Source organism: Bubalus bubalis, chromosome 5 (assembly GCF_019923935.1).
Source record: "Bubalus bubalis isolate 160015118507 breed Murrah chromosome 5, NDDB_SH_1, whole genome shotgun sequence".
NCBI classification, from domain to species: Eukaryota; Metazoa; Chordata; class Mammalia; order Artiodactyla; family Bovidae; genus Bubalus; species Bubalus bubalis.
This window is the reverse complement of record NC_059161.1, coordinates 120,466,028-120,475,749: the sequence shown is the minus strand read 5'-3', so window position 1 is coordinate 120,475,749 and position 9,722 is coordinate 120,466,028.

The window sequence follows — 9,722 nt, the reverse complement described above, 5'->3', positions numbered from 1 at the left end:
TAATTTACATTTCTCTTATTTTTCATTTAATAAATTGATTCACCAACCACAGGTATACCTAAATTGTATAATTGCAAAATTATGATTATAAGCATACTTTTATATAGATTTTGCATTTTTATACTTCTTATCTTCTTTCCTTTCTCATTTTCTCCATATTTGTACAGGCTGGGCCATTTCCACTCTTATAACCTCATCCATATCCATATCTGCAGGCCAAAACAGGCTGAAAGCTGTGTGGGGAGAACCAAAGAAGAACGAATTACAGGGACATGAATGAAAAGTGGTGGCCCTTGTTACTCATCATGAATGTTTTATAGTAGGATCATATTCCCCTGCCCTTCTGTGGACCCACCACCCCCAGGTTTGCCATGACCATGGAAGATACTTCTGCCAGTGGAATTTGAGTAGAGGTGGTATGTCACTTCCAAATGGAAGTATTATTTTCTGTCCCACTAGCTGGAATGCACATGTAATGACAGGGGCTGGAGCAGCCATGTTAGACCAGAGTTAAGTAGCACAGGTGAAAGATGAAACAAGAAAGAAGTGGGTCCCCATTTCTGTGGAGAGACCTGCACTAATATTATATGAAAGAGAATTGAAATGGTGTTGTATTTAAGACAATGTTATTTAAGGCTTGATTGCAGTAGTTGAACCTGTAACCTAACACTCATAATAGAATAACTGATGTTTGTGTTAGCCTTGTCTTGACATTAGAGTCTGGTATAATGAGACAAGATCTACTGACATATACCTACAAGTGAGTCAAGTGACAGCCCTGCACTCTGGAAGCTGTGGTCTAGTGTGGGTTTCAGAAACTCAAGCAAGAACAAAGCAACATGGTGGGAACAGCTTCAAGATGCTGTAGGAACACATGGAAGGGGAACCCAAATCAGTCCTGGTCTCAGGAGGTTGCTTGAAATAGCGACAATCCTCTACTGGTCTCCTTAAAAATAGGCTATGGTGCCAAGTTTCATGTAAAAGTGATGTATTTCAAATTCCTTCCATAGTGATTTCGCTTTTGATCCACTGCTTAAGATATGTGTTTGAGACCTGGTTTGGGAAGATTTCAAATGCCCCAGGGCAACTAAACCGGCGGGCCACAACTACTGAGCCTGAGTGTCCTAGAGCCTGTGATCTGCATCAAGAGAAACACAGGATTGAAAAGCCAGTGTACTGCAATTACAGAGTAGCCCCAGCTCGCTGCAAATAGAGAAGTCCTGAGCAGCAATGAATACCTAGTGCAGCCAAATTTTTTTATTATTATTATTATGGGGAAAATAACAATAACACAAGAATTGTGGGAGACTTTAATATCCCACTCACATCTATGGATAGATCAACTAAACACAAAAATAACAAAGAAACACAAACTTTAAATGATACAATAGCACAATTAGACCTAATTGATATCTATAGGACATTTCACACCAAAACAATGAATTTCACCATTTTTGCAGGTGCACATGAAACCATCTCCAGAATAGATCACATCTTGGGCCATAAATCTAGCTTTGGCAAATTCAAAATAATTGAAATAATTCCAAACATCTTTTCTGGCCACAATGCAGTAAGATTAGACATCAATTACAGGAGAAAAACTATTAAAAATTCCAACATATGGAGGCTGAACAACACGCTGCTGAATAACCAACAATCCACAGAAGAAATAAAAAAGGAAATTAAAATATGCATAGAAACGAATAAAAGTGAAAACACGACAACCCCAAAACTATGGGACACTGTAAAAGCAGCGTTAAGGGGAAGGTTCATAGCAATGCAGGCTTATCTTAAGAAACAAGAAAAAAGTCAAATACATAACCTAACTCTACACCTAAAGCAACTAGAAAAGGAAGAAATGAAGAACCTCAGGGTTAGTAGAAAGAAAGAAACCTTAAAAATTAGGGCATAAATAAATGCAAACAAAAACAAAAACAAACAAACAAACAAAAAAACAAAGACCATAAGAAAAATCAACAAAGCCAAAAGCTTGTTCTTTGAGAGGATAAATAAAATTGACAAACCATTAGTCAGACTCATAAAGAAACAAAGACAGAAGAATCAAATCAACAAAATTAGAAATGAAAATGGAGAGATCACAACAGACAACACAGAAGTACAAAGGATCATAAGAGACTACTCTTAGCAACTATATGCCAATAAAATGGACAACTTGGAAGGAATGGAAAAATTCTTCTAAAAATAACTTTCCAAAACTGAACCAGGAAGAAATATAAAATTTTAACAGACCCATCACAAGCACGGAGATTGAAACTGTAATCAGAAATCTTCCAGCAAACAAAAGCCCAGGACCAGATGGCTTCACAGCTGAATTCTATCAAAAATTTAGGGAAGAGCTAACACTTATCCTACTCAAACTCTCCCGGAAAATTGCAGATGAAGACAAACTACCAAACTCATTCAATGAGGCCACCATCACCATAATACCAAAACCAAACAAATATGCCATATATAGGCCAATATCACTGATGAACATAGATGCAAAAATCCTTAACAAAATTTTTGCAAACAGAATCCAACAACATATTAAAAGATCATGCATCATGACCAAGTGGTCTTTATCCCAGGGATGCAAGGATTCTTCAATATCCACAAATCAATCAACATAATACACCACATTAACCAACGGAAAAAAGAACCATATGATTATTTCAATAGATGCAGAGAAAGCCTTTGACAAAATTCAACATCCATTTATGATAAAACCCTCCAGAAAGCAGGAATAGAAGGAACATACTTCAACATAACAAAAGCTATATATGACAAACCCACAGCAACCATATCCTCAATGGTGAAACATTGAAAGCATTTCCCCTAAAGTCAGGAATAAGACAAGGGTGCCCCCTGTCATCATTACTATTCAACATAGTTTTGGAAGTTTTGGCCACAACAATCAGAGCATAAAAAAAAAAATAAAAGCAATCCAGACTGGAAAAGAAGTAAAACTCTCACTGTTTGCAGATGACTTGATCCTCTACATAGAAAATCCTAAAGACTCCACCAGAAAATTACTAGAGCTAATCAACACATATAGTAAAATTGCAGGGCATAAAACCAACACACAGAAATCCCTTGCATTCCTATACACTAATAATGACAAAATAGAAAAAAAAATTAAGAAAACAATTCAGTTCACCATTGCAATGAAAAGAATAAAATATTTAGGAATATATCTACCTAAAGAAACAAAAGACTTATATATAGAAAACTATAAAGCACTGGTGAAAGAAATCAAAGAGGAAACTAATAGATGGAGAAATATACCGTGTTCATGGATAAGAAAAATCAATATAGTGGAAATGAGTATACTACCTAAAGGAATCTATAGATTCACTGCAATCCCTATCAAGCTACCAGTGGTATTTTTCACAGAACTAGAACAAATAATTTCACGATTTGTATGGAAATACAAAAAACCTCAAATAGCCAAAGCAATCTTGAGAAAGAAGCACGGAACTGGAGGAATCAACCTGCCTGACTTCAGGCTATACTACAAAGCTACAGTCATCAAGACCATATGGTACTGGCACAAAGGCAGAAATATAGATCAGTGAAACAAAATAGAAAACCCAGAGATAAATCTACACATCTATGGACACCTTATCTTTGACAGAGGAGGCAAGAATACACAATGGAGGAAATACAAACTCTTTAACAAGTGTTGCTTGGAAAACTGGTTAACCACTTGTAAAAGATTGAGACTAGAACACATTATAACGCCATACACAAAAATAAACTAAAAATGAATTAAATATCTAAACATAAGACCAGAAACTATAAAACTCCTATAGGAAAACATAGGCAAAACACTCTCCGACATAAATCACAGCAGGATCCTCTATGACCCAACTCCCAGAGTATTGGAAATAAAAGCAAAAATCAACAAATTGGACCTAATTAAACTTAAAAGCTTTTGCACAATGAAGGAAACTATAGGCAAGGTGAAAAGAGAGCCTTCAGAATGGGAGAAAATAATTGCAAATGAAGCATCTCACAAATAATTAATCTTAAAAATACAGAAGCAACTCCTGCAGCTCAATTCCAGAAAAATAAACGACCCAATCAAAAAATGGGCCAAAGAACTAAAACGACATTTCTCCAAAGAAGACATACAGATGGCTAACAAACACATGAAAAGTGGCTCAACATCACTCATTATCAGGGAAATGCAAATCAAAACCACAATGAGGTACCATTTCACGCCAGTCAGAATGGCTGCTATCCAAAAGTCTACAAACAATAAACGCTGGAGAGGGTGTGGAGAAAAGGGAACCCGCTTACACCATTGGTGGGAATGCAAACTAGTATGGCCACTCTGGAGAAGAGTGTGGAGATTTCTTAAAAAACTGCAACTAGAACTGCTGTATGACCCAGCAATCCCACTGCTGGGCATACACACTGAGGAGACCAGAGTTGAAAGAGACACGTGTATCCCAACATTAATTGCAGCCCTTTTTACAATAGCCAGGACATGGAAGCAACCTAGATGTCCGTCAGCAGACAAATAGATGAGAAAGCTGTGGTACATATACACAATGGAGTATTACTCAGCCGTTAAAAAGAATACATTTGAATCAGTTCTAATGAGGTGGGTGAAACTGCAGCCTGTAATACATAGTTAAGTAAGCCAGAAAGAAAAAAAAAACAATACAGTATACTAACAATTTAGAAAGATGGTAACCATAACCCTATATGCAAGACAGCAAAAGAGACACAGATGTATAGAACAGTCTTTTGGACTCTGTGAAAGAGGGCAAGGGTGGGAGAATTTTGGAGAATGGCATTGAAACTTGTGTATTATCATATGTGAAATGGATCACCATTCCAGGTTTGATGAATGAGACAGGGTGCTTGGGGATGGTGCACTGGGATGACCCAGAGGGATGTGATGGGGAGGTGGGTGGGAGGGGGGTTAAGGATGGGGAGCACATGTACACCTGTGGCAGATTCGTGTCAATGTATGGCAAAACCACTACCATATTGTAAAGTAACTAGCCTCCAATTAAAGTAAATCAATTTATATTAAAAATATTCTCATAGAGAAATCAGTGAGGTCTCAGGGGAAGCAGAACATGAAAAAGGATGAACCAATCTGGGTCTGATATCATGCAAGTCATGGAGAAGGAAAGCTACAGCCTATTTTCATAGGGAACTTGGGACATAAGTTGTGCCTCAAACATGCCCCAAACCAAGACTAGGAAGTTGGGATTTCACTCTCCCACAAGCACCTCCCTCTCATCCTTCAACTAACATCGAACTGGTGTCTCAGAGCCTTTGTATTAGATCCTCCAAAGACAAATCAAAGGTGACACTAGAAGCAAAAAGACACCAAAGCTCAGGAAAATGCAACCTCAGATAATGTCTCAATTTCTGCATCCACTCTGCCATCTCCAGCATCATATCTGGAATCCTGAGAGTCTAAAGATCTCTATTAGTCTCTAGACATAAGCATTTTTCAAAATTCAGCTTTTAATTCATATAGGAGTATACTTAATTTGTAGTATTGTATTAATATTAGTTATATGGAAAATTAATTCCCTTATACATACACATGTGTCCATTCTTTCTTAAGTTTTTTTTTTCCCATACAGGTTACTACAGACTATTAAGCATAATTCCTGTGTTGTACACTAGGTCTTTGTTGATTATCTACTAAATAAATTATTATACAGATATTAATCTCAAACTCTCAATTTATCCCTCTCCCATCTTTCCCCTTTAATAACTATAATTATTATTTTGATGGAGGGAAGTGTTTTTAGGCAATTTTTGTATCAGGGTGTGTGCATGTGAGAGTGGAGTGGCCAGGGAAAGTAAGCCTGAGAGTGACTCATTTGAGATGATGGTAAATGTTGAGAAGGACCTGGCCAAGCAAAAGGCTGGAGGAAAGTATTGTAGATATGGTAAGTAGCCCCTGCTAAGGACCAAGGTAACCAAGCTTAATGAATGGCTACCCTTCCACTGCCAATCTTCCTTCCATGCTTGGAACTTGGCCCACAGGTCAACCACCATGACCTCATCCCATGCTTCAGTTGTGAGTTAGCAGCAATAAGCCACGTTAGCCTTCCCAAGAAGGGAGAACCTGGGGCTATCATGAAGCTGAATATGATCTGGACTCAGGGACGTGTCCACAAACTGGTTATCCCCAGGAACATCAGGTGCAAGGGGCACCACCAATGCCTCTCCTATCTCCATGTACTTGTTCTCAGGAGTAGGAATGCCACTGAAATGATAGAACAAAGAAATAAGTAATGGCTCTTGTTTCATCTTTCCCCGGGTGATTCCCATGGCTCTTTGAACACACTGCTCTTTTCCCCAAAATTCTTTCCTCTATTCCTTCTTCAAAGGTGGCTTGTGAATAACATCAGCACCTGACTCTGAAGCCTTGTGGCTGGAACTCAACTCACAATCAGCTGGGACCCAAAGATGCCCAGCCTTGTCCTGTGTTTCTGTCCGTTTTCTCCAACCAGATTCATAAAGCAAAGTCCTGAAAAAACGTAAGTGTGATTGTAACCCTCTCAAGGCCTTTGAAGCTCCAAGGTCTATATTGAGCATCAAAGAGGGAACACATATGTTTCATGCAGGCTAGTCTCAGACTCCAGCCTCACTCAGCGAGGAGTTCCCTGAGGAAACATAAGACACTTATCTAAGTTGCCACAAGGCTGAGAGAGGAACGCTTCTCGCTTGAATGCAGGTGCATGTTATCCAGTCACCCAAGGTCTGTGTTGTGTGAATGAAGAGTGGGAGCTCTGGGGATCTGAGTTGGGAGTGAGTCAGTCACCACCTGCATGACTTCCTCTGGGGGTCACTACAGCTGGGGCTCCCCCACTGTGCCTGGAACCCAGAAGAAACAGCCCTGAATATTGCTTTCCTGCTGCTACATGGAGGCAGGTCTGCTGATAAAATTGGAACCAGACTTGAGGGGCTAAGGGAAAGGACCTTCCACTCTGGTGCTTGCAGACATCTGAGACCTACCCAGCAGTGGATGCAATTGAGCTTTCTCTCATCTTTCCCATCCTGGAAGTCTCCTAGCCTGGGAACCAGTGTTCCTGGGTCCCAAGTCTTCACTAACTTACCTGCAACCTTAAGGTCAGTCATAAACCCCAGGGTTCAGTTTCCCATCTCTTGGATGAGGGAGACTGGACTTGCTCCAGAACGCTTGTTCCAGACTGAGGCTCAGTGCCAATCAGTGGACAAGGGGCTCAGAGGTGGGTGTTGCTGAGGGTGCTGAGGCTGCCTTTGGTGGGCAGGGGGCTGTAACTGTCTGGTGATGTCCATGGTCCTGGGCTCAGGACTGGGAGTGGTAGACCACTTGGCACACAGCTGCTGTGACAGCAAGGACCTTAGAGGCCTTTCCCCCGGGAATATACCATCATTTGGGTTCTGTGGAATGAGATCCAGTAGTTATATGTCAGAAGTTACCAATGGGAAGCTTGTAGATTCCTCAGCAGAACTCAAATTAGGCTAATGAATCATCTCTCCTAAAAAAAACTCTGGGAACAACATATGCCAGGACTCTTAGACAAATTTTGTAGTATTTTAAATACTATTTAAAGTATGTCATCTTTTGGATGACCTGCCATTTGCTCTCTGGCTTGGGATGATACCCACAGTTAGAGTGGAATCAAAGGGCTCCTGGGAGAGGTTGTCCCTCTCCCTGTGACTCATTAGCAGTGAGTACAGCTCTATCCCCTCCACATCTGGAGAAGAAATTAAAGCAGGAAGGACGCGACCTCCAAGTTTAACAGGAAGACTCAGGTAGGTCTGGCCCGCAGGTAGGCACTATTCTTTTCCCAGTGCTTTTGCAAGCTGCCCACCTCTTGGCTATTGGGTTGTGAATTCCTCCTCCCTTCTCTTGCAAATATCCATGCAGTCTCACTTGTGGCTTCCTTTCTACCCAGGCCCTATCCCTCACCTGCAGATGGCAATAATGAAGGGAAAACCAAGGAGGGATCTGCCCAGGTCATTCTTTCTAAAAATGTCTGCATTCCTTCTCCTTCCAGACCCCGTCCTGAATCATCAAGATCTCCAACTAGATGACTCAGTAGCTTAACAGGGGAGTGGAGATGCAGATGGGTTTGGAGGTAAGGTTGTCAGGTATGGGGGGGATGGTTTTCAGATGACAAGAGAAGAGTTGGAGTAAGGAGCATGTGGTCCTCCAAACATTCACTCATCGGGGACCTGCCTGAATCTGCTATCTTGGGCCCCTCAGGGTATAACTAAGACAGAAACTTCATTCTATAAACTTCTTACTACAAAACGATTTCAAACATAACATATATAAGAAAGAAGAGTGTCATGAACCCTATATTTCATCATTAAGCATCAATAACTACAAAACTAACCTCTTAGTCCCACAGGTTGTCATAGACCAGAAACTATGCAACATCAAGATGGTGGACAATTGAGTTCCCGGTGAAGACATTCTTGACTTGCATCAGGTCTTTCTCTTCTTGCTATGTTCTCATTTGTGGTGGGGGAAGGAAAGGAGGAAGAGGGGGAATAAGAGAGGGAAAGGGGGAGAGGATAATCCCATTATGAGGGACCCCATCAAAATCCCATGTCAACTTGTGAACCTCCCAAAGGCCCTACTTCCTAATACCATCACATTGAGAGTCAAGGGTGGACACAATTCAATCCATAGCAGCTATGCAGATCTGTTTTTAAATCAAGACAGACCGTCATTTCATTCTCTCTTTCAATCCTTACTCATTTTTCCTGAAGTGTTTTAGGGACAAGATGTTTCACAAAATATATATAATCAGTATTTGGGGTAAAATGATAGGATGTGAAAAAAAAGCTTGTTTGTTCCCAATAAAATTAACATCTAATATCTAGTCCATGTACAAATTTCCTTGATTCTCAAAAAGCAGATGTCTTTTCACAGTTTACTGAGAGAATGTGGTCATATGTTGCACTTGGTTGTTCTCCTTTAAGACTAAATAACTGTTCCTTTCCCAATTTTAATGTCATTTATTTGTTCAGAAACTGGGTGGAAGCAGGATGGTTTGTCTTACAGAATGTCCCATTATTGGGTTTAGAGCAGGAGTCCACAATACCACTACAGTGGGCCAGGACCAGTACCAGTCCAGTCCTTGGTCTATTAGGAACCAGACCTCCAGAACAGGAGGTGAGCTGCAGGCCAGTGAGTGAGGTTTCATCTGTATTATAGCTGCTCCCCATCACTCTCTCATCACCCCGAGAAGGGACAGTCTAGCTTGTTTTCCTGGAACTCTTTGTAGTTACATAACCTATGCTTAATAGAAACAAAAATAGCATAAATATTGCTGACTGTTTTCCTTTCTCACTGCTCAGAATGTGAGTTGGTGCCCTAGCAATCTATCACAGTGACAAATAAGATGTTGCCTATTAACATTTGGACATATCTTCCAGCTTAAAATTAAATATTAAAAAGTTAGATTGTGGGATCCAGCCCCATCCTTCATGGCAAATAGAAGGAGAAAAGGTGGAAGTAGTGACAGATTTCATCTTAGCCTCTAAAACCACCGTGGATGGTGCCTACAGCCATGAAATCAGAGGACGTTTACTTCATGGCAGGAAAGCTATGAGAAACATAAACAGTGTGTTGAGAAGCAGAAACATCATTCTGCCCAACAAACTGGTAGATGTTTGGCCTTTTCATTTGGATTCCTAAACTTTCTGTCCAGTCCCCATTGGTCTTTGAAGTCCCTCAGCTTTCT